Raw genomic sequence first — 27166 nt, forward strand, 5'->3', positions numbered from 1 at the left:
GGTTAAAATGAGCACATTACATGGATGCCTTTAGGGATTGTCAATCTACAAAGTCCTCTCTGACTGTTTCCTGAGTTTTGCTGATAGCTCAGACCCAATTAGATTGGAAATGGGATTTGGATTACTTTTTGCTTAATACATTATCTTACATGGGCTTATAGTAAAATTCTGCTGGCATTTTTCTATCCACTGTAGACATCTTTTAAGACAAACTCATTTGACTAGGCATTTTATTATCTCAAAATGCCTGGTTTTGAAGTGGAGTTTATCAGGCTTTCTCTTCTATATTAGTTAAAATGCATATCTATTTTGGCACTAATCCTTGAGGTATCTGATTGTTTCCTTCTCTTTGTCCAGAGGAAATGCTGATTTTTTTTTCTTTCCAGATTTTTGCTGTATCTATGATGTTTATGTATCCACTCTTCAGTCTATAGAATTTTTTTTTTTGTAGAGGTTTTGCCTTGGGGTATATGCACTCACTGGAGAGAGATGGACAGACATAGTAAGAGGGAAAGGAATGAGTCACCCCGTCTGTTCTCCTCCTGGGATCTTAGGTATGTATACACACATGCCCGGCAGGAGCTTCTAGTCACCAGGTCCAGGACTCGAACTATGATTAGTCATGTGGGAGACAACTGACATAACCACTACACCATCTGCTGATCCTGATCCACAGAGATTTTTAAATAACCAAGGTGAATCTGAGCAATGGGAGATTTTATAAAAATTTTGCTGAATACAGCAGAAGATAGGTTTTTCCACAGGCTTAATTTTTCCTTGTTGACTTTCCACTGTACTAGATATTATGTTTGTTGTCTGAATGTGACTCACCACTGATGATTTTCTTTTTATTTTCTTTTTTTTCTTCTTAAGAGAGATTTTTGCAGGGTTAGCAGATGGTATAATGGTTACATCACTGGAATCCCACATAGTCAATCATGGTTTGAGTCCCAGACTTGGCAGCTTAAAACTAATGCTGGGCACATGTGCATGTGTGTCCAAATCCCAAAAGGAGACTGGAGGAAAAGGGACTGTGGCATGACCAATCTTTTTTTTTTTTATTTTAGAGAGAAATTTTTGCTATAAGTTGTGTGTATTTGCTGGAGAGACAGAGTGAGACAAAGAGACAGAAAGTGAAACAGAGAGACAGAAAGCAAGAAATCATCCCCTCCCCAGGGGGATGGCTACATTGCAATCCTTTCTTGTCTGATCTCCTTTTGAGGTTTTAGGCATGCATGCATATGCCCCTGGCATAAGTTTTAAGCTGCTGGATCTGGAACTTGAACTGTGGTCAACTACATGGGAGTACAGCAATGTAACCACTATGCCACTTGTTGGTCCCACCACCACTGGTGATTTTTAAAGTCATATGTGAGTATCAAAATCACTAAGAGAACCCCTTAAATCTTAAAGCAGATCGTTGGGCCCCACCCTCAGATTCTCTGATTAGACTGGTGTAAAATGCCCACAGATTTGCACTTCTAACCATTGTCTAGGTAGTGTAGATGCTGTTGGTCTCAGAACCATACTTTGGACTTGTCCTTAATGAGTTTACAGACAGGTGGGAGAGACAGGTAAGAGCGCAGGTGCTAACAATACAGTGTAATTAATAAGAGCAAAAGGATGTGAAGATTTTAGGTCAAATGGTGGTGCTGTGGTCAAATGCAATGTTCTGTGAAGCTGACCCATGTGGGAAAGCTTTGTTTTGCATCTGGAGACCCCCCTGAGTTTACTCTGCGGCTACATGTCCATGATCTCGGACTGGCTGAAGCTGGAGTGGATCTTGGTGTCAAGAACTTGTTGGGGGTGCTGTCTCTCTCTCTCTCTGCCTTGCTATCTGAAGGAAGAGAGAAACAAATGAACTTAAAAAGAAAATATCAAAAGGAAATGAAGATTTGACAACACATCTTGATTGCTTGTCAGTGCTGATTAGTTTTACTTGCTAAAACCTTCTTTTCAGTTCACCTCACCTTCATAGAGTCTTTTTGTTTTTGAGAGTTTTTTTGTTTGTTTCTTTTTTTGTTTTGTTTGTTTGTTTTTTGCTATAGGGCACGTGTACTCACCAGAAAGACAGAGAGACAGAAAGCTAGAAATCACCTCCCATTGGGGATGACCATGCCACAATCCCCTCTCCCCTAGTCACCTTTGGGAACTTGGGGCATGCAAGCACAAGAGCCCAACTTGAGTTTTAAGCAGCTGGACCGGAACTCAAATCACAGTCAGACGTGTGGGTGTCCAGCGATGTAACCATTATACCATCTGCTGGTCCCCACCTTCATAGAATTATCTTCATTATTTGGGTACTACTTTTCTCTCCAAGATCATCAGATAAATGGTGGCTGTTTGTGTTTCTTGATCATTATATGAACATGCATTTACAAGTTTGGGTTTCATCTTTCTTCCTTTAATGTATAGTTGCAAGTATAATAAATTATATCAGAGCCTAAATAAAAGTGATGCTCTTCCCTTTTTATTTTTTGCAAGATTTATCTTCTGACCCAATTTAAGTAATATCAACTGAGAGATTATCTTATTCAATGAAAAGGATGGAAAAAACCTCCTAAACTTTTGAAGATAAAATTTGTTAGTACAAAGTAACTGTGTGAATAGTCTGTAATCATTTTACTTGAATCATCAGAAGGTTAAAAAAAAGTTATTTCTTTCAGATTTGACTGTAGAGAGATACTGGAGAGTGGTTTCAAACAGTGTGGGTGTTTCTCTCAGATGTCAGATACTTAGAATTGATCCAAAGTACAATCCAACAATGATTTCAAAAAGTGTATTTGGAAACTAATGATTGCTATTGCCTCCAATTTCTGTCTTCTGAATTGCTTTAATACATGGGGGTCTTGGAAAAGTTCATGAAAAATGCATATTATGAAAAAACTATGCATAGATTTCAAACCTTTTTTTGCACCCAAATGAATTTATACTTTAAATCCATTTTCCATGAGCTTCTTGAAGTCCTCTCAAATAATGTTCTTGTTCCCTTAACTTTATTCCTCCTACCTCCTGCCCCTTTATTCTTTCATACACACTTCCAGGGAAACAAGCAATTTCCAGATATTGATGGCTAATGTCTCAGAACTATTTATGTAGCCTAATCCCACATCCTTCTCATCTGATTTTTCATTTTTATATGTTAAGTTTTGACCTACATTTCTAGCTCGTGTCATTTAATCTTACCTGAGGTTTTGTTATCTTCTCCAGAATACTGTAGAATAGAACATAGGCTTACTAACCCTTATTTCCCTTATTTTTTTTAATCACCTAACTTCTTTTTCATTGTTAAAAATCTACTCTTAATAATTATAAGAGGATATATATATATATATATATATATAGAGAGAGAGAGAGAGAGAGTAACAAAATGAAAAAAGATCAAGATGTCATAAATTCACAAGACACAGTATCCTCTTTGTAGCTGTATTTGATTTGTAATGTGAACCAGATTTGCTTTTTTGTTTGAAAATACTTTGTTTACTTGTTTATTATTTGAGGGGGAGAAATATTTTTGACAGAGTCTTGTCATGTCACCACAGCCTTGCTCCACTCTCCCAGTTAGCTAGGACAGTCAGTCATGTGTCTCCAGGCCCCATATATTCAGACTGGTCTGGGAACTGAACCCAGGCCTTCCATGTGGCTCTGGCATAGCACAGCAATGTGCTAGCACATCAGCCATCATGGTTGGGTCCATATTTGCTTTTTACATATTTTTTCCATGACTCCCTAAGTCCTGGACTGTTCTGGGAATATCTAAAAGATACTCTTTTTACACAGGACATAATTCCAAACCTTCTTTCTCACTGTTTAGCTCCCCTTACTTTTGTCCTCTTTCCTTTCTATTGACAGTCCTACATGCTTTATACTAGTGTGAGCAGCTTGCTTTTCACCTGCTTTTCATTTTTACTATCAGTGAGTACTATGGGTATCCTCCCTCTTTTTCTTTTAGTTAGCTACAAGACACATGCAATTGCCAGAGAGAGATAGAAGGAAATAATGTAAGAAAGGACCCCTAGGGAGAGGGGGATGGCCATGCCATAACTCCTTCTCAAACCTCCCTTTTAGGTTTGGGGCACACATACACACATGCCCTGTTTTTCAAGTCACCAGGACTCTTAACTGCTCACTCATCCTTGTGGGATCCAGCTGCCTTAGCCACCATGAAACCAGCTGGCTCTCTATCCTTTTTTGTTTTTCTTCTTTTTTTTTTTTCAAATAATAATACACCTCATTTTCTGTAATGAAATATAAATTTTTTAGAGTTTATCTTGCTGATTTTGGTTGTATATATCCTTCGCCTATGGCATCGATGTCAAGAAAAATTATCTGAGTTTTCCTTAATTTGTGTTTATTTTGCATGAATATAAATTTCACCATCCTTATTTCTCAGCAGGTATAATCACAGCACTACATAATGTCCTTGGTTTAAATTACAGTATTGCCAAATTAACAAGAACATAAACAGGCAAGAATAGCAATAGAATTATTAATACATGTGCTTTCTGAGTTAATGTTACGTAAGATAGCATGTACTTTCTTTGAAAATACTGATATTGCATAACTGAAAAATAGCAATTGAATGGAAATGTCATATATCTTTCTATGTCTTTTAACTCTCACTGTAGAACACCACTATCTAAATAACCGATCTTCATGGCTGATAATTATAAAATGCCATATGCCTTTCTTTTAATTAAAATGATTTTTTTATTGTATTCAGTTTGCTTTATTAAAATAAAACAAAGCAAGAGTCTGATTGAGTTGACTACAAGATTAGCATACAGGCATGACAATTCTGCCTGAGATCACTGGCTCTTCTGAATTATTTTTTTATTCTGCAGAATATCAGCAAAACCTGTCAGAATCAGAGGTATCTGTGATGGAATGCTACAATTCCCTTTACATCCACGGTGTCCCAAACACAACAAAGGCAGATTTTTAAAACAGGTTGAGACCATTTGTTCATGCCTTCAGTGTACAAGTTTTCAAACTTACTACAATTTGGTACATAGTATACTTCTGCCATCTACTGGAGCAATGACATCGTGCAGGGGCAATCATTTTTGCAGTAATAAGAATCAAAACAATAGTGATTAAACTGGATTAACCAGACATTTTAAAGATGATTTCTCAAGGCTCTCATACATATATAAGCAGGGTAAACAATCTCTTTCAGGATTTCTGTGAAAATATCTTCCAAAAGTAAAGGCATTTGTGGATGCCTAAGAACTTCTTTTGTGGTAAGATGACTCTCCCTGCAGGCTCTTTTCAGATTCAAGAATGTTTGTTGCAGGAGACAAGAGAAAAAGGTCTGAATTTTCAAAAGCTGGGTCTGCATAATAGAGAGGAAAATGCATAGTCAGATGTAATCATTAACATTTTCAGTAAACATTCCTTTTGGTTGAAGATTACTTCCAACTTTTCCTATAAACATAATCAGTCTGGCAATTTTCCTATGTGACAGGGGAAGGTTTCCCATGGTCTTCCTATATTTAGAGAATGCTTCTCACATTTCACAACATTTTAAATTTATGATAGTGTTTTTAAAGTTCATTATTTATTTTCTCCATGAGAAAGAAAAAGTCACCCAAAACAGGATCTTCAAATTGAGATTCACCCCCAGCCTCAGTTAGCCCAGATCATGGGCTAACTGTGTCCACCTAGTTGGGAGAGCACAGACACAAACCTGGGATCTTTCCATGTGACTCAGCGTCTCAGAGCATTGTGTTATGGCTGCATCACATACCTGGCCTCCAGTCACTTTTTAAATTTTCTAATTATCTGAGTTTTGTAGATGTAATGTTATTAACATCATCTGAGGGGTGAGAGAATTGAAGTACAGAAAATAGTAGCCGGCAGACTCAAAATGGCCTATGGTCCCGCCTTCTAGTATAATCCACTCTTGGACCACAGATTAGACCTAATGACTTGCCTCCGACAAAGAGTTTCTCTCAATAAAATGTCAGTCAGGCTCTTCTAAATCTTCTTCTTAAAGAGGCCTAGACTTGCATCCTTTGCATTCTTTGGTTTTAGCAACAATCCTGTCAGATTGTTTTAGGCGTAATCTGCTACCTTTATCTGATCACCCTCAAGATATGATCAAATTTCTCATCCTAGAAACTCCCAAAGGATGTCTGACCACCCTGGCCTGCCTTTAGCAAGAAACCAATTAGGGTGGATTAACTCAAATCCCCACTTACCCCTGGTATTTCCTCAGTAATTTCCTGTCCACCAAGCACCCCTTCCTTCATTCTTGGTTATAAATTCTCTCCTTTCCTTGTAAATCAAGAGATTAGCCTAATTTCTTCTCACAGCTGCAACCCTAACCCTAACCCTAACCCCTCTGCAGAGGTCCCTATATCTATGGTGATGGTCCTGAATAAAGTTTGCCTTATCATCTTTTTTAAAATTATTTTATTTAGTTTTATTCACCATCATTATAATTATTATTTAAATTTGACCAAGAGAAACAGAGACAAAGCGAGAGAGTGGGAAAATGAGAAAGCAAGCCACCAGGTCCAGGACTTGAAACACTGTTGGCCCTGTGGGAGTCCAGTGTATTTAACCACCCATGCTACCCGCTGGCCCCTGCCTTAACATCTTAATAAATATCATGATCAATTTTCTTTCTTTAAACACCTCTAACACACAGAATACTGCAGACGTAACATATAGAATGCCACTTCTAGTCCCAGGTTAGAGAGGACTTTACTTCTGCCTTGCTGACTCTTCTCTCTGTAACTTTATCTCTTTGCCTCTCTCTCCTTCTATATCTCTCTTTTTCTGTTGCTCATTCCATCTGGTTCTTCTCATTCCCTCATTCTGAGGATGTCACCCTCTTTATTGTGAGTTATCTTGTGTGCTGTGTGGGCAGCAAGGAGCAGAGGGAGGTCTCTGACAAAACCAGTGAAAAATTAGGCCTTCGATCCAACACCTTCAAAAAAAGAGGATCCTGCCAAAAATCATGTGAGTGAACTTGGATCTTTCCTCTCGTGAACTTTGAGGTCATGGCAGCCCCAGCGTCGTTTTCATTGCAGCATCTTAAAGGACTAAGAGCCAAAAATCCAGCTGATCCAAACTAAACATCTCATACACAGAAGCCATCAGATAATAAATGTGTGGGGGTTTTTTATTTTATTTTAAGGTAATAAATTTTAGGGCAATTTGGCATGCAGCAATAGATATTGAATACAAATGTTAGGAATTTCTTTTTTTTTTTTTTCAGCGGTTTTTTGCTATAGGGCACGTGCGCTCACCAGAAAGACAGAGAGAGAGACACAAAGTGAGAAATCACTCTCCAGGAGGGTGGCCATGCTGCAATCCTTTCTCCTCCATTCTCCTCTCGGGATCTTGGGTGCGCACGCACACGCGCCCAGCGTGACTTTAAGCCACTGGGTCTGGGACTTGAATCGCGGTCGACTACATGGGAGTCCAGTGACATAGCCATTACGCTAACTGCTGGTCCCCAAAATATTAGGGATTTCTAATAGATACCAGTCTGGCTGATGACACAGAGAGAACAAACACTTGTCATTTATCACAATAAGTAAGTAAAAAAAAAAGTGTATTTTAGCAAATTAAAAATTATTAAGAAACAAGTGATATAATTCAGTGAAAATATTCAGTACCTAATCTGAAAGAACAGATTAGGTAGTGAGAAAATAACTGAGTATTGAAAGGAAAATAGTATAGGTAAAGATGAATTAATAAAATGAATATTCATGTGGCCAATATGAGTAATAATGTCAATATGAAGAAGGCTCAAGAAAGAAAATCTACCTGGGATAAAGATTGGGAAGGACTTTTTTTGAATATATGACTTTTTTTTTAATAGATCACTTTTGAAATAAGCCTTTTAAAAAGAAGGATGAGATTTTATTTTTCATTTATTTATTTTTTGGTAGAAGTTTTTGCCTTAGGGCACATTTGCTTGCCAGAGAGAGAGAGACAGACAGACAGACAGAGGCAGTGAGAAGGAAAGTGAAAAATCACACCCCCTCCCCCCTAGGGAAGAGGGTCACACTACAATCATCCCTTCTCCTCCACTCTCCTCCCATGATCTCAAGCAAGCACACACATGTGTCTGGTGTGAGTTTCAAGCCACTGGGTCCAGGATTCAAACTGCAATCAGCCATGTGGGTGTTCAGCAATGCAACCACTACTCCATCTGCTGGCCCAAGAGTGGGATTTTTTAATGGGGGGTAGAATTCAGAATAATTATTGAAACATGAGAAAAATGTTTGTGAGAAGATGATTCACATTTAAGAGAAAGTGGTTCACATATGAGGAGACACTGGGGAATACATGCACAACTGTTAAGTGGACAATGGGCACTCTGAATGAAGGTCTGAGAAATCTGCATTTAATTAATTCTGCAATCATCTATTGAAGTTGTTTAAGACATAGAAGGCTTTGACCAAATTAGTATCTTTTCTTTTTTAATATATTGTTTGTTTAATCTGCCAGAAGTTAAACATGCTCACTGGAGAGAAACAGAAAGAGAGAAAAAGAGAGAGAGGGAAAGCTAGTAAGAAGTACTTCCCATGGGAGATGGTTAGGCTACATTCCCTTTTCCATCTCTCCCTCTTTTTGGGATTTTGAGCACATACCTGACATATTTTTCAAGCTGCTGGTCCAGGATTCAACCCTGCAGTCAGCCATATGGGATCCAGCAGTCCCCACCACTATACCACTGACTGACCCCAAATTATTATCTTAAGAGAATTATTTTATACTAAACCTATATATGGACCCTGATACACTAGAGAAATTTGTGAGACTGAAGTGGCCAAAAATATTTTGGGGTGACTCTAGTCCACATCCTACTGTACAGCCTTTGAGCTAAGATTACTTTTTTTTTTCTATTTTTAAAAGGGAAAAGAGGGAACCAGCAGTTAACGTAATGGCTATGTTGCTGGACTCCCATGTAGTCAACCGCGGTTCGCGTCCTGGACCCGGTGGCTTAAAACTCACACCGGGCACATGTGCATGCGTGCCCAAGATCCTGAGAGGAGAATGGAGGAGAAGGGATTGCGGCGTGGCCATCCCCCCTGGGGGGGGTGATTTCTCGCTTTTTGTCTCTATGTCTCTCTCTGTCTATCTGGTGAGCGCACGCGCCCTATAGTGAAAACCTCTCCAAAAAAAAAAAAAGGGAAAACAAACAAAAACAAGATGAACAGTGATAGAAACCATATGTGACTCTTTAAATTCTAAAATATTTACTATCTGGCTCTTTATCCCAAAAGTTTACAAACTACTAGCTTTTTAATCTAAGTTTTGCTCTTTTCTTGGTCTTTGGAGCTGTTTCAGCATTCAGCGAGTTACGGATAACTGGTAGAACAGCAAGTAACTCTTGTTTATAAGCATACAAATAAACTCCATCTGATGGAGAGACATTGTATTTCTCTTCTCTATCCCCAGGTCCTCCAACCTTGTAGAAAAAGAGTCAGTTGGGGTTATCAGGTGGTGTGGTGGTTAAAGCAGCTGGATTCCACATAGCCAACCATGGTTCAAGTCCCGGACTTGGAAAAACATGCCAGGTACATGTGGGTGTATACCCAAAGTCCCAAGAGGAGAATAGAAAAGGAATTGCAGTGTGACCTTCGCCCCTGTATGGTGATTTCTTACTTTCCCTTTCTCTGTCTCTCTCTTCTCTGATGAATATGTACACACTATAGTAAAAAACTTAACATTAAAAAAAAATTAAGAGTCAGTTTTACTTCAATCTGTAAAATTATTTCATGGTCTATATGTCTCTGCTCTTTGAATTGACTTTTGAACTGGTTGTAACATCTAACTGGTTACCTCATTAATTCATGAGTTACATAAAATCTTTGATGTGTTCATTTTATATTTTTTATGAGAGTCATGACTTGGCCTTTTTATGAATTTAGCTTTTAACAATAGAGAGAAAAGATGATAAATCAGAGAGAAATGAGCCTGTCTATGAGACCTACATAAGTCCCAATGTGATATCATCAAACACCACTGAGCTGCAGTTACCTCCAGCTGATGTTCAGTAACTCCTAGAATCTACATGGAAGGAAGACACCAGGTAGGTAAGTCAGTACTCTATTGATTTTAAGAGTGCTTGTGGGTGTTATGAGCTGAGGACTTAGCAATGTCTGTGCATAGAATAGTATCACTCCTGCTGGAGAGTCCTCCAGTGAGGAACCAGATGAAGAGAGGGGGAAAAAAAAATTCTAAAATAAAGCCTGATTGGACAAAGGGAAGCAAAGAGAGGGAGATGATGTTTTTGACCTGGACAATTTTACCAAAGTCCTCACATCAATCCTTTTCCAAGTAAACCCATAGAGTAACTGTTGGGGTTACCTCCCTTCTTGAAATACCCTGTCTATTCTCTCCTTTTTCCTTCTCTAATATTCTTTCTCAACCAGCATATGCCTTTTTCCCTCTAAAGTTCTTTCCTTTTTATCTCTTCAAACACTTGGATTTTTCTCCCATGAGAAACTGGCTATGCAAAAATCCTCTCTACTCGTTCTTCCTCTATTGACTCTGATGGTCCACTAGAATCAATTGAGCAAATAACTATTTGTCTTGGCCCTACAGCAGCAAGGATTTAATCCCTAAACCCTAAGTGAGTTGATATTTGGGTGCTTGGGGATGGTGGTGGTGAAATATTGAAATTATAAAAGGTAAAGTTTATTTTTACAATTATTAAAATCTGAATGATGATGACATGATTGATGGCAATGGGCTTAAGAGGAAACCAAGTGGATTTAGAAGCAATTATGAAGGTAGAATATTTATAAAGTAGCATTTTATGGGATATAGAAGATGAGACATAAGAATTGGTATAAGAGGTACTCCACTTCAACAAGGCTAACCACTGAGAGTGACATTGACAGACATGGAAAATTCAAATCGAGGAACTAATTTGGAGGGTGGTTTGAGAAACTATGATTTGACTTCTGTCAATCTAGAAAGCAGACATAGTTGTAGTAGATGTTAAGAATTCCAAGACAGCAATTAGGCATTGGAGATTGAATGGTATAAAAGCAATTCCCATCTCTGCCACAGATCAATAATGAGGCTTTGGGTACTTATTCTGTCTTTCCCCTAATTTCGCAGTGGAAACTTCCCAAGTCCTCATAGAACTCTCTACACTTATTTATTTCTGGATTCGAAGATCAACAAAGTCTATGTTCATATTTTGGAATGTAATTATGGAATATTTTCTATTTTTTAGGTTAACTCTTTTTTTTTTTTTTTTTATCCAGAGGGCAAATGCACTCACTGGAGAAAGACAGAGAAGCAAAGTGAAAAATTACCTCCCAGAGGGGATGGCCATGCTTCAATCTCCTCTTCTCCATTCTCCTCTCAAGATTTTGGGCACATGCACACATGCACACACACCTGGCATGATTCTCAAGCCACCAGGTCCGGGACTCAAACCACAGTTGACCATGTGAGAGTCCAGTGCCTTTTTATCACACCATGTGCTAGTCCCAGGATATTGCATGTTTTTATTTTTTAAAGTTATTTCATATAGCAAAATGTGATCTTAATGAGTCTCTGAAGGTTGCATATCATCACTGATGTTTATGAAGCAGCCTATGGATAAAGCATTTCTAAAAGACTAACCTGAAACTTAAGAATATGTTTATCAGTAGAAACTAACATCTAAGCTTAGACACAGGTCATATTTAATTTACTTCACCAGACAACATTTATGTTTTTTTCTATAATGTGGATACTGAAATAAAGAGAGGATCTTATGATTTCCTTCTTAATTTTCTCAGTACTTAATTGTTTTGCTTTTCATCTGTGGCCAGAAAGAGAAGTTCAGAATCTTATATTTTCCAGTAGCACTAAAAATACCTTAAAATGGTTACAAAAATCTTTAGCCCTATTTAAAAGTCCAATTCTACACAGCTTCATAGACCAAAAAGAAAAAAAAAAATTATTTCAGGGCCAAACATTCCCTGTTTTTTTTTTTTTTCCTTTTCTTTCATTATTTTGTACAAAATACAACTTCATTTATAAAAGAGAGGTATTAAGTTTTTAAAGAAAATGTATTGCATTCTGACCATTGGCAAACCTATGGAAATCAGCACTCAGTTGAATGAATAATATGAATTCTAGTTTCAGGACTTGCTTTAGGCAAAATATGTCAAGCCGGCAATCTCTTCTCGCCTCTCTGGAGACCAGGGTGAACATCTGACAGGGTAGGAACCAGAAAACACATTATCCTCAAACTGAAATATTGTTTAGGCCCCAGCCATTTTCTATTCCCTTTAAGAAAACTAAGACCCATACACTGCATGACAGTTAATTCTTTTCAAATAAATTTGTTTTTGTGCAGATCCAGTGGTGAACAAAAGATTAATCTTCAAACAAAATAGTAACAAAAAACATAAATATGCCTTTTTTTCCTACCTGTTCTAATGAATTAAACATTCTTTTTTGGGATAAAACAAAATCTTAGCTGCTTTTGAATGGCCTAGAGCTAACACAGTGATGTATACTCAAATTTTTTTTCATTGAACTGATTTATTACAGTTCTTCATCATGACCAAGAACCCACTTCAAATTAAATCATCTCACTACTGTCAAAACTAGAATTTACCAAACAATATTTAAAATGCAAAATAATACTTAAAATGAATCCTAATGAGTTATAATTTTTTTAGCAGAAACTTTGTATGCTGAAGCAAAGTACTAAGGATCTCTTAGGAGTGCTGTATATAATTTATCATAAATGTATTTCCTGAGAAATAAATCTATGTACTTTTTAAACTATAGTATTAAGGAGTCTTTTGTCCATGTGCCATGATAATCAAAATTTAAATTTGTATAGAAGACACAAGTATTTTGAATACTAAATGTGCTTATTTCACTTGTAACTATATAGATCAATGCCTTGTAAATTTTTATGCTGGTAAATCTTCACTAATCATGCTGAGATTCCGCTCCGGTGCAAAAGAATTTCTCATACTTCAAGGACAAAACTGTAGCATATCAGAAGCGTGCTTTGCTTTTAAAAACAACCTTATATTAAACAAGGGGCTTAAATTATCTATAATAACTTAAAATGTTTTTACAGTATGAAAAATCTCTTAAGAAACTTATTTTAATCTATATTTTATCTTTTTACTTAAAGTCTTCTGGTTACTCAGGCAAATACACCTGTTGCTTTTTTTGATTCAAGGATTATTTATCTGTTTATTTGAAGAGTTGGACAAATATTGGCTGATAGGTGGTGCAGTGGTTAAGGTCCTGAACTCCCACATGGCTGACTGCAAGTTTGAGTCCTGGATCTGGCAGTTTGCTTTCTCACTTTCTCTTTCTCTCTCTCTCCCTGTCTTCCTGTGTTCAAATTTAAATAATAATATAATAAGAACAAATAAAATAAAAATTCTTTAAAAATACAAATATTTTGAAGTTAAATAAGATGTGACTTTTGGATTTCGAGAAAGATTTGTTGGGAAAGTAGGAAAAGTACAAGGTTTCGTTTGTGAATACTTCATTCAAATTTGAGCTCTGTGGTTATTGCAACAAATCTTGCTGAGCCTCAGTTTTTTCATCTGTAAGCTGAAGCAATAATGTAGACATTTCAGACTCCACAGGTTTGGAGAACTAGTCAAGTAAAGGAACAACCACAGGTAGTCAATAGTTCAATGTAGGGCAATTTCTTTTCTGCTGATATCTACACCATTCAAATGCAACAAGAAATGACTTTGTTCTACACGCTTACAGTTGAGAGAGATATTTCTTCTGGTGACTGACTTAGATTCTTGGGAATAAAATAATATATCAATAGGCCAGGAACACATTCACTTTATTTGCTTCTTTTGGAAAAGTTGTCTAGAGAAGACTCAGAAGTTACAAAGTGCTAGTGCATGCAATTCCAGTCATCCAGCATTGTTTGACACTGGCCAGAATGGCTCAGGACAAATCCACTAACCAGATAAATAATCACAAACAAATATACCTGGCTGTGAATTAAGATTTCACAGTTACTATGAGATGGCTGTGGCTAGAATTATAAATTCACTTTTCTCACAATTGACTCAAATTGTGGTACAACAACAAAAATGAAACATTCTTGTGATGTCACATGTCAGAATTAAATGAAGTAACTACATATACCCAATTTTTCAGGCATAAACAGTGTATTACTAGTTGATTTAGAGAGACTGGTGGTAGCTTGGCGGAACATCATGGAGCCAGGTTAAAACTGGGTTTCTAGCCCTTTGTCTAGCTGCTAAATTCTGATTATGTCTTTCTGAATATTTGATTTGCAGTTTCACTATCTATTTAATAGCAAAAAAAAAAAAATCTATGCTGTTTACCTTACAGAGTTCTTAAGAAGGTAAATTATGAAAGCACTTTAAATGTCCAAAGTCGTCAACAAAAATGTAAAGCCATACTTGGTTTAAGTGAACGCAAAAGAAATTGTTTTTACAGAGAATATGTGCATCTGTTCTCATTCTAGAAGAAATAACAACACAATATTTGGCCTACATGGTCATAATATCAGCAAAAACTGCATTTTGCCAAAAGATAAATTTGCATGGGAAGGAAATAAATATCTCCTTATGTGTGTTGCCTTGTCAATGTATATTTTGAACCTACTTCTCTCACAAAGAAAGTAAGAATAAAGCAAAATGAACGTGCTAGGAAGAGAGAGCAAGATTTGCTACAAAAGGAAGAGAAGAGGCAAACCAAACAAACTTTGCCATTTGGCCAAGAACTGACCTTGGTGATGAGCACAACAGGTTAGGAAGATTTGCTTCTTGAAAAGTACTCAGCACTGTTTGCCTTGCCAGCAGTATCTAAGATTTAACTATAAGGCTTTAAGTATGATAATCCAGACTACGCTGCTAGTACTTAGAGACTGGATGCTGACCAAAAATTCTCCAGTTTCCCAATTTGAGAAGTAGTATACCTAAGAATGAACCATAGCAATTGTTCAGGGACCAGACAGTGGCGCAGCAGTAGAATGCAACCACCCTCTGAGGCTGGCCTACATGAAAGCCTCTGGTTTCCTTCCAGAGACTCAGTGTACAAGGCGTGTGTGTGCCCGTGACCTGGAGATGGTGGAAGCTAAAGATGACGCCTAGTGTCAAGAACTTGCTGGAGGTGTCTCACTCTCTTTCACTAATGAAATAAATAAATAAATATACTTTAAAAGTAGTCAAACCGTAGGCCTGCAGTTGGCATGGAAGTTAAGACAGCTGTATCCCACATGACCAACTGTACAGTTCAAGTCCTGAACTCTGCAGCTTGAAAATCACACTAGGTGCATTTGTGCGTATGTGTGTGGATGATTTCTCACTTTCCCTCTCTCTTTGTCTCTCTCTGGCAATTACGTGCACCTTAGAGCAAAAATTAAAATAAAAAAAGACAAAAAATTTAAGCCATAAATGTAAAAATTCTACCAAAATACTTCTGAAACTGAGGGATAATACTAATATCTATTTGAGAATAAATATGACTATCAATAAGAGTCTTTGAAGGAGATATTCATTTATACCCACATTTACATCCAAGAAGTTATTTCTTAGTCTCTTGTATAGTCTAAACATGATAAAAATATTTTCATAATTAACTCTTAAACAAAAGGGCATCTAATAAAATGAAGCGCATCAGTCTTTAAATGTCTGGAAATAAAACACAATACATTCAAGTAGAAGGACACTGTAGACAGAAAGGAGCTGAATTTTCTTCAACATTTGCTATGTACCTGGCTCAGTGCTTTAGATTTTACAAACATTTCATTTAACTCTCATTTCAAAAAAAGTTTACACACTCTTTATAATAATTTCCTTTTAATATAAGGAATCTGAGGTTTAGAAATGTATAAAATGTTAGCAGATAGATTTTGGTATCACAATCAATATATCAAAAATCTTACCCAGGACTAGACCCGTAGAAAAGTGGTTAAGAGGATCAGATCTGACGTGGCAGACTAGCTTGAAACTCATGTTGGACAAGTATGCGTTTGTCCCCAAAATTCTGATAGGATAAATAAATGAGAGTAAAGGGACTGCGGTGTGACTATGCCCCATGGGAAGTTGTTTTCTCCCTTTCCCACTATCTCTCTCTCCCTGGAAAGTACACACACACTCTGTCATTTAAAAAATGTCTATATGTGGTCTTTATTTACTGCATTATCTTGTCTGGTCCATCTTAACTCTACATTCTCCTATGGGGTTAGGTACTTGACATATTCTACTACAAATGCCAGGTTTCTTTCTTGAGGTTCTTCAGAAGCTAATTATAGTATTAAAAAATGAGATTATCCAGAATGAAAAACATTTATACAAATACATAAAAAATTAGTAATAATTAAATTAACAAAGTAACAAGTATTCTAGCAATTGTTAAAGTCACATGACTCAAAAAGATTAAAATATTCACCAAAAGTACAAAATCAATCTATTAGTCTCAATTCTATTGAGTCCCTTTGGATTATACAACATTCAGCCACAGTTCTCAGACGGTCAAATAATTTACCCTTCAACTGCTCTATTTCCCTATGAGCTCTCCCAAAGGAAAATTAAGCTATTCATAAGAAATCTCCATTCTAAGGTAGAAGCTGGAAAAGATATTCTAACCTCTCTGTATCTAAAATGTTTATTTGAATTGAAAAAATGAACACAACACCAAATTTCCAAGACATAAGAATTAAATAATATTGTTCAATCATCATTTCTGATGCAGTTTTAAGACTTCATATACTGAGAAGATGGACTTCTGTTCATCTCTATATCAGAGACTTAGATACTTATTAGATAGTAATATATTGGGTCATCAGAAAAGTCATGATGTATGTTTTTCTATGCAAAAATGCATCATAACTTTCCCAACAACTCAATAGATACTATATTAGAGACTTTAGATACCAAATATTGAGGGTCAGACTTGAATATTTATATATATGTACATAATATGTACATGCATACATATATATACATACATATCTACATATCTACATACACACACACACACACATACATTTTCAATCCTGTTAACTACAAGGTTTTAAAGTAAATGTGAGCAAGCACACATTCAGGTACACACAATCTCAGTTACCTACTGATACTCTTACACCAATTCTCTCTGCAAGCCATATACTTAATAGATAGTGAAAATCAAAATTGGCCTCTCAGTCCAGCATGCTGGCACAAGTGGTAAAGTGCCACTACACCACAGGAAACCAAATGGGAAGGCTCAGAGTTTGAATCTCAGGTTGCCATGAACACAACAGGCATGCCCACAAGCACTCTGGTGACCTTGGATGGCTTAAAGGCTGGAGGGAGGATTGTGGCATGGCAAGATTCTATAGTCAGGTCACCCACCCTTCCCTCAGGATTCACTCATGAATAAATAAACTCAAGAGAAAATAATACTAGTTTCCTTCTTATGGAAAATGACTATCTGTAATCTTTAGCCCATTGTTAAAGATATGCAGCTGACATTTGAGTACTGAGATAAATTCAAGGATAGATTTCACTGGCAAATAAAAGTGATTTTATGTTCCTTTTCCCAATCCAAAATTTTAATTGAAGAGGTCAGATGCTTTCAGTATGAGCAGTTTGACATTTTAAACTGTATCATGCAAATCAGCAAAAAGTGTTTCTCAGTTTTTATCTCACTATGTAGACATTTTAATATAAGAATGTATATTTCTTTTTTTTATAATAACAAATGGAATTAACTAAGTAAATAATTCATTTAAAACATTACATTGTATAAGTTATACATTTATCAATATATTTGATAATACTTTATTTATTTTATTTATTTATTTATATTCATTCACTGTACATCATTATAGCATACAAAATGAGATTTTTCCATTCAGAGTACACTGTATATTGGCTCAATCAAGCACATCAACATATGTGTTATTGTCAACACATAATTTTCCATTTCTTGTTTTCTCTCTATTTTGCCTTTTTTCCCATCCTTGATTCCCTATCTCACCCTCTGCCATCTCCCACCCTCCTCCCACATTGTGTCTGGTATCTATTGTTGCTTTCTCTGCCTCCCCCATTTTATTGTTTCACTAAATATCTTAATAAATCTAAATATTTTCAATAGCAAGCACAGCTGAAATATACATATCCATGAACACAAGTCTGACTTTAGGCATAAACTTCAGTGAATAGAACGAACATACTATAAAGTAGCACCTACCTACGATATATTTCAAAATATCTTTTATTACATTTTAAGGGACATTTAATCTTTCTTGAAAACCAATTCAGTCACAAAAATGGTGGACCATTCAATAAATAAAGGAACAATGACATGTTTTGTTATAAAACAAAGTAGCTAAAATAGTGCAGCCTATTTCACTTAAGACTACCATATACATTTCTTCATCCTCTTCAATGGATGTGCCCATCTTTTACTTTAGTGTATTGGCAGGAATGTTAGAAAATACAACTAGAATACAGATCAACATAACTCTCCTAAACATTCCTAGAATGTTCCCTCAAAAGACATGCACACGAAACAGAAGCCTACATGTCTGTGATTTACTACAGTTCAAATGCCAGCCTATCTATTCTTTGTTCCAGTCAAATGCTATGGAAATATTTAATGGTAAAGACAAACCAAGCATTTCTAGGCAGTTGCTTTCCACTGAGATCAATACAGTGTAATAATGATTTAGGATGCTTCTTAGTTTAACTTAAGTAATTTTCCCTTTTCTACTTTGAGATTGTAAATCTGACTAATTGCTTCACACTCTCTGGAATGACTTCTTCTTGCTAAGTATAATTGCTATGTCTGGGTTCTCCTACGCCCCAAGTAATTTTATAGAAGGCTTACCTACTGATCTCATTATACTTCCAACTCTGATGCATCAGGCTCCATGCTGTTATTTACCTACTTCGGTATACTTGATAAATTAAATCCAGGCATAGTTAAAATTACTTTTTAAGGCACAAATATCACAATTTAGTATGAATTAAATTAAACTAATAGGCACTTTGCTTTTTCCACAGTGGCATATACATTAGTTGACTTCAATTTGATCATGGAAACACCAATACCAAAGAAAAAAATAACAAAGCTATTTGTGAAATAGATGAGTTTGGGAATAGGGTGTTCTAGCATAATTTTGAAATGGAAAAGTGAATATATTCTAACATTGCTTAATCAGCTCTTAACTATAAAAGTAGAATGCATGGATAATAAAAAGGAAAACTAGAAGATAAGAGTAGTAAAGAAGTTAAGAATAATTGCTACTCTGTGCTACCAACCAATTGTAAAGACAGTTATTTTGATAACCACCAATAATTGTTCTATTAACTTCAGCCCTAACAAATGGAGTTTATTTTTCACTTAGATCGGGTTCTTTAGGCTGTATTAAGAAAACCTGGTCAACAAGTTGTATGGGGTGGTTAGGGTGCTGTACTTCCACATGGCCAATCACTGTTCGAGTCCTGGACTTGGCAGCTTGATTTCTCACTCCCCATACACCTCCCTTTCTCTGGTGAGCACATGGGCCCCACAGCAAATTTTAAAAACAATAATAATAAATTAAATTAGTAATCCTTTTTTAAAAAAGAAAGAAAACCAATCTAACTGGATGAACATTGCTGTTGCTTTGCCTCTGTACTCACAGCTGGCAAGAGGGACAATTCATAGGATTTTTGTCAACACTATCTCACTTTTTTGAAGTTTGTTAAGGTTATTTAGTTCCCTATAAAGACTTTCTGTTTTGACTGTTTTCTCTCCAGTAAAGGCTTTGAGCAAATTAATTTGCATCAGGACTGAGGCGTCGCTCACCTGGAACAGTCTAAGAACAAGTGTTCTCATCTTTCTTGCTTTATCTCTGGAACATTTTTCTGCAGAAAATGTGCTGATCTGTCTGCGGCATACACACTTTAGAATACAGGGTAGAAAAGGTTTAAGTCAGCTCTAAGATTTGAATGTTAAGTAAAGCACAGCATTTTCAAGAGCAAATTACCCTTCTGATCAAAGCTTTGGTATGTAGTGTGGACATTTTATTTTTTTGACAAAGAACTCTTAGATGCCAACAAAAGCAAATATTTCTATCTTTGATTGTTGTCAACTTAAGGAGAAAAATAAAACAAAATTTTAGAGTATTTTCAAGAAACATAGCATACACTGTATTAGAAAGAGTTCCCTGTAACCTGTAATTGACAGATTCCTTCATAGATGTGAAACCACAGTAAAACATTTTGTGTCTATCTTAGTTATGTATTGCTTATTAACAAATTAATCTCCAAACTTAGCTACTTAAATTAATAAAATATATAAATATTACAGTTTGGATGGGTTAGGAATTTGGGAGTGGCTTATTTGAGCGGCTCTGGCTCAGGTTCTTTCATGGAGTGACATTGGCTGGGACTGCTGTCACCTAAGAGCTTGACTAAGACTCAGGAAACCTCTTCTTAAAGGTCAACTCATGTGGCTGTTAGTAGAAAGTCAACACATGCGTAGCTGTTGGCAGAAATTTTTTGTGACTTTTGACAGGAGCCCTCAGCCCCCTGCAACCTGAACCACTCTGCAGGATTGCTTCACTGTCTGCCTGACAAGGCACTGGTTTCCCTCAGAGTGTAGTACATGAAAGAGAGTAGAGAAGGTCACAATGCCTTCTCTTTCAGAAGACACACATGATAACTTCTATTATTTTCTATATGTTAGCAGTGAGTCATGATGTCCAGCCAAACTCTAAAGAGCAAATATGGAAGGAAGAATGTACAAAAACCCACACCTAAAAAAAAAAAAGTACATCCTTACCTATAGCAAATGTCCTCAGCTGCCAATAATTTGGCAGCTAAAACAATATTTTACTTGGATTTTAAGATGAGCTCAATGATCCTACATTTTGGTCCTTGTGACATCATGTAATCTCCCCTGAATGTGGGCAGAAATTTTGATTTGAGAGGCAAGCTGGTGACACAGCAGTAACATAATGCTTTGTTATGCTGTACCAACACAAGAAACTTCCAAGTTTATGTCCCCAGACCTCCCATGCGCACCAATTACATGCGCATGTCTATGATACGGGCTGGCTGAGTCTGGGGCAGGGGGAGGTCATTGCAATGTGAGCTTGCTGTTGGAGCTTTATCTCTCTCTGTTTTGTTGAATAAAGAAATGAAGTTAGCAACATTGTGACTTGTGTCTAACCAATGGAATTTGGGAAGGATGGTGGGATGTACATGATTATCTAAAAGTGTAGAATCTGTCTTGCTAGATCCCTCTCTGTTACAGGTTTTGAAAAAGCAAACTGACATAAATCCTACTGCTATGAGGAAATAAATTCTTCCATATCCTGAGTGAGCTTGAAAGTAAACCCTTCTCCGGTTGACCTTCCAAATGAGAATCCAGTTTTGATTGATAGCTTGATTGCATCCTTACAGGATCCTACTAAACCATTCCTAGATTTCTAATCTTCATAGAGAGATAATAAATGTGTGTTGTTCTAATCCACTATGTCTGTGGTCATTTGTTACACAGCATAAAAAAAAAAAAAAAATACATTCCTGAAGTCAAGAAAGCCAAGTCTGATCTGTTTCTTTAAATGTGTTAAGTCATAGAACCTCGAAATTATTCACTTTACATCTCAAGGCTTTGATGTCCTCTTCTGCTAAACAAGGGGGTGATTTTTAGTAAAATCGAAGATGCTCCAATCCTTTTATGTCATAAAACATATGAGAAATCTGTAGACAAAACAACTAAATAGATCTTATAAAATTGGGAGGAAAGTCCTCAAATGTCTTCACTCTCATTTTATAACCCAAATATTATGAGAATCACAGATTGAATATTTTTGGACTGCATAACTTTTTTTTTCTTAAGAGAGTTTTTTTGCTGTAGGAAGCATGTACTCGCCAGAGAGACAGAGAGAAACAGAGACAGGAAGTGAGAAATAACCCCCCAGGGGGATGCCATACCACAATCCCTTCTCCTTTCTCCATTCTACTATCAGGATTTGGTGCATGCACACATGCCTGGTGCAAATTGTGAGTCACCAGGTCCTGGACTTGAAACACGGTCAACTACATGGGACTCCAGTGACATAAACATTACACCATCTGCTATTCCTGAGACTGGGTAAGTTTTAAATTATTCAGATTATTCTAGTCTAATGAGGTCATGAATTTGTGATAGCTTCAAAAAAGAAAAAAATGGAGGGAGAATTATGCCCACCATTTTACCAGGTGGACAAGGTGAATTCTAGACACACAGTATAAGATTACTTTTATCACTGGATGGCATGGTCCCTACCATTGCCCACACTATCCCCATTACACCTTTCTCTGAAGTACATGGAGTGTAATGCCATTATCCTTCATGATTTTGATCAACAAATAAAATATGTTTCAAAGGTTTCAAAGTTCTGTGGCATCATATGTACTGTTCAATATGAACCCAAACTGAGTAAGAAGTCTTCTGTCAAGTACATTTGTGCACACATGTACATGTATGTGTATACATGTGTATGCATACATATTACTAAGTGTGTGTGTGTGTGTGTGTGTGTGTGTGTGTGTGTGTGTGGTTTGGAGAAAGGAATCAATGGCATAGGTAACAGAATTACTAAATATTACCATTGACCTCATTTCTTTACTTATTCCTACATGTACATCTTTGCTAAGGGAGTCTGCAGCTCTGTTAAAAGTGAAGTACATTCCCATGTCCTTCAAATTGGGGCTTGGCCATAAAACTTGATTTGGCTAGTGGTGTGAAAGTAGAAAGGAGAGAATGCCAATTCCAAGACTAAACCTTAAGATACTTCTTACATTTTCTCTTCTGCTCTTATGCCCCCATGATGGTCATGAGAAGAACACTTATCTACTAGCCAGTAGGTCCAAGGAGAGTGAAAGACACAAGAGAGAACCACCCAAAGCAATCCACAGAACTTGAAATAAAAACAAAGATAAATCAAGCTGCCCACCCTGAAAAGGAGTTGCTCCCTTGAGCCAACCTAGATCAGCCAAGTATGCCAAACCCACAGTTCTTTCAGAATAATTGCGTGCTGTTTTAAATCACCACATATTGCATAGCATTATTTGTGCATCACTAATTTGTACCCTGAGCTAAGGTCCTAAGAAACACAAGTCTCCGTCTCTTTCTCTCAGATCTAGGTTTTCAAAATACTCTGTATGTCTTCCTCACATATTCTAATAATTTAAACTTGCTAATAATCTTGCCATTGAAAGTGTCTATCTGCCTAACTAGTGACACTATACCAGAGAAGGGTTGGTAAAATTGTTCTCTATTGGAAAAATGTGTATATTACAAATTTGGAAAGACAAAAAAAGAAACATAAAATTGACAGGATAAGAAATTAAGATCATTACAGTATTCTAAACAACTTGTCTCTTTATATTTCCTTAACTGTACAGAAAGTCACTATGAAATAGGAGGTTTTAAGATAGAAAGCTTAGTTGCTGCTTATATATTTACCATTCACTGCTTTATCTTCTTGGTGGATTGACCCTTTTATCACTTTGTAATATTCTTTTCTGTTTCTGACAATTTCCTTTGCTCTAAAGTCTATTTTATCTGAAATTAATATAAGAACGGCTACATTGTTAAATATTTGCATGGTATATACTTTTTCATTGTTTTAGTTTCAATCTACCTATGTCATTATAATTCAATTTCTTACAGAAAGAGGCAGCTTGATACTTTTTACTCACCCTATCTTTCAATTGGTATATTTAGATTATTTAGTTAGTGCAGTTATTGATTCGTTAGGGATTCTCTGACATTGAATTTTATGTTTATTCTCTTTTTCATTTCCCTGGTTTCTTTTTTCTTTCTGCTTGTGGAATACCTGAACATATTTCAGATTCTACTTTAGCTTATGAATACTGATTTTTGAATTATTGATGTATTTAACCTTTTATTTGTTATAATTGTTTTTTAATTTGAGCAGAGAGAGAGAAAGGGAAGGTGAGAAAGCAAGCCCCCAGGTCCAGGACTTGAATCACATTTGGCCATGTGGGAGTTCAGCACCTTCACCACCACACCACCTGCTGGCCCCTGTAACATTCTTTTTAATAGCTGCATGAAATTCCGTTGTGTGAATGTAGCATCATTTATTTAATTGGTTCATAAATATAGCTTAATTCTTTGAATTTATATGACATGTCTGGCTTCAGACATTTTTCAATTATGATGTTCACTTTATTAAGAGTTATCTTTCCTCCTTGGTATCTATCCAAAGGACAGAAGAATTCTTAATTGGAAAAGTGCTTTCACATCTATTGTGGCACTATTCACAATTGCTAAGACATGGAATCAACCCAAATGCCCATGAACAGATGAATGGGTTGAAAACCTGTGGCACATATACTCTATGGAATACTATTCAGCCATAAAAAAAAAAAACTGGCTTTTGACAGAAAGTGGAAGAATATGGAAGATTTACTGCTGAATGAAGCAAGCCAGGCTATGAAGGAGAGACATTGTATGTCCCCACTTAATATATACCGAATGTCCGCACTCTATGACTGAAACCAATTGACTAAAGGATATAGAAACATAGTAAATGGATGTAGATGCCAGATACAGTGTGTGTGAAAGAGGAGGGTCTGAGGAAGGACATTTAGAAAAAAAATAGGGAGGCAAAGCATTAATGGGACAAAGGAATGTGGTATTATCTGTTGAAGATATTTTATAGTTTTATCACCTGGACTAGGGAGAAATGTTCACATGCTGAAATATTCACTTTGTAAGTTAAATAATGTGATTGAATGTGTAAAAGATAGTGAAAAAAATGTAAAAAAAAAAGAGTTATCTTTCTAAAATAGCATTTTATAGTTTATTTTTCCTAATGAAAGTTGTGATAAACTGGGAAAAGCTATAATGTCCTTGGTTTTTTGTTTTCTCATATTTAATCTAACTTAAAAAAAAAACCTTGTATTTTCTCAGACTATACTAGCTGTAAAATAAAAATGAATTTCTATTGTAAGAAATGCAGATTTGTTTTGACTCCTACAGCAACCTCTATTATAGAAACTTAGATATACTCTCATACATATTTTTCCTCAATGGCCCTGGCATGCCTCATATGTCTATTAACCTAGCTATCTTTGTGATAATGTGGAAGGAACTATTTCTCTCTTGTTTTCTAGCTCTAGTTTCCTGATATGATGTGGCAGATATGTCAGATACCCAATGGGCCATTTGAAGGTTTCATAATACCTCTGGTATGATTTCTCCTGAAGAGATAGTTTTTGTCTGATGTCATCAAAATGTGTTGGGATTTTTCTTTTTTGGGATGGGGTATTAGAAATAGAATTACTGTTTTCTGATTGACAAATTGTTTCATTTAAGGAATGTTCATAATGTGCAAGGTTGAGTGGACATGTTTTGCTTACCCAGTTAACTTAATAAATTTTAAAAGCATGGATCTCAAATGGTTTAGAATTAAATGATTATCATACTTCCTATCTCTTAAACTATGACTTGCATGAGCACAATCAAAATTTTTATACCATTGATTTTACTCATTATAGTAGCCCTCTGGGTTATTCATAATCAGCTGCATAACTGGTCAAACCAATTAATTTGCAATCATCTCTTAAGATATCTAGAAAATATTGAGTCATTTAAGAAGCAATAGAGTCAATGATTCCATATTATAATTTGACAATATCATCAAAAAGCAGTAGATGAATTATTACATTTCCTTTAAGCTGGTGAGAAGATAGTATCCAAATCACTAAATAAGGTGTTAATACTGTAATTCAAAATTCTTGAGCTTAAGGGCATTGCATTGAATCTCCTAACAGTGTAAAGAACTTTTTTCCAGGTAATTTTCAATTCCATTACCATATGTGATGCACAAGAGTATAGCTACACATCAAGTCAGCTTTTGAGCTGATAGGTTTTTACTGAGTATTTATAGAGCATATTATTCTACAATGTAAGGTACAGCACATCTTGCAGATCTTTTCAAATTTATTATTATGAGTTCCCTGCAAGAGGTACATCATTTTTGAGGCTGAGAAAACCTGAGAAAATGCTGACCTTTTGACTCAGAGAATCTGTGCTTAAAGGCAAGCTTCTTAACCAGGAAGTTCAGTGTGGCACACATTTCCCCATAAAGCCTCATCATTTTGTTTCCATTGTACCAGTTCAAGAGAATTATCCGTCTCTTAGAGACTTACATTTTATGGGTAACTTTTGTTATTATGCCTGAAAGGAAGAAACAGCAGCTTTGTAAGTTTTTACCAGTTTAAAAACAGTCATATGATTTGCATGTGACAGTCAATGACAGAAATCAGTCAAATGCTCTCCTAATATTTAACTGTACAGGCTCCAGTCTGAGTCAGACAGCCACGTTTAAAATCCTGGCTTAGCCACTTAATAGGTATTTGATCTCAGACAAGTTACTTATTCATTAGGACTCAGTTTCTTTATCTATAAAATCAAAGCTAGTTTTAATGTCAACCCTCATATACTTGAGAGATGACTAAATATGATAACTCACATAAATAATTTAACAGAATTCTTAGTGCTTACTCTGAGCAAAATAAATGTTAAATATTATTGTTGTTATTATATATACAAGCTGATATATAGGAAGACTTACCAGCACACTTTCACCATAATTGCTCCAGTAAATATGGTCAATGATTACTTGAGAAATGAGAAAAGCCAAAGTAAACAAGAGTCTATATGTTAAACATCATGGATGATCTGTTGTTTTATTTGCTTGAGCATCAATGTTGTAAAACTACAGTATAAACTCATCTATAAAGAAAACAGAAAATGCTCATTCCATTTTTATAAATAGACAGGTAATTCTAGCAAGTGAAATCATATAGTAAACACAAAAGTCAAGTTTAGAACAAACATTTAAATCTTCATTCTCAAGTTAACGTTTCCCAAAAGTCATCTTTTTATTTTAGTCTTTTGAAATAGAATGTACCAAGTAAATCTAAAATGTGCCTTATTTTTTCCCCTCTAGATGCCATTACAGTTGCTTACTGAACCACTTCCTAAGTTAAAGAAATAGAACATAAACATTGCTTTCCACAATTGAAAATCATTTTGGCTCTTTAACATACATTTCTCCAGCAGAGGGAGCAAAAAAGTTTTTGTATTTTCTCTTCTACCAGAAGGAACTTCTCTAACTTACAATGTGCTTTTGGATAAAAATTCTGCAAAACAGGCTATATTACAGAATAAATTT

General features: G+C 36.0%; 1 long non-coding RNA gene across 1 annotated transcript; it reads right to left on the reverse strand.

The window, feature by feature from the left end:
* Window positions 1–4691: 4691 nt before the first annotated feature.
* LOC102485800 (uncharacterized) lies at window positions 4692–26718 on the reverse strand. The gene is made up of 3 exons (XR_333255.2): window positions 26564–26718; window positions 25999–26166; window positions 4692–5335 (listed from the first exon to the last, which is right to left on the reverse strand). It is a non-coding gene; the product is annotated as an uncharacterized LOC102485800 (long non-coding RNA).
* Between the last annotated feature and the right edge of the window lie 448 nt (window positions 26719–27166).

The sequence above is a fragment of the Tupaia chinensis genome, unplaced genomic scaffold (genome assembly GCF_000334495.1).
Source record: "Tupaia chinensis unplaced genomic scaffold, TupChi_1.0 Scaffold000033_1, whole genome shotgun sequence".
Lineage (NCBI taxonomy): Eukaryota > Metazoa > Chordata > Mammalia > Scandentia > Tupaiidae > Tupaia > Tupaia belangeri.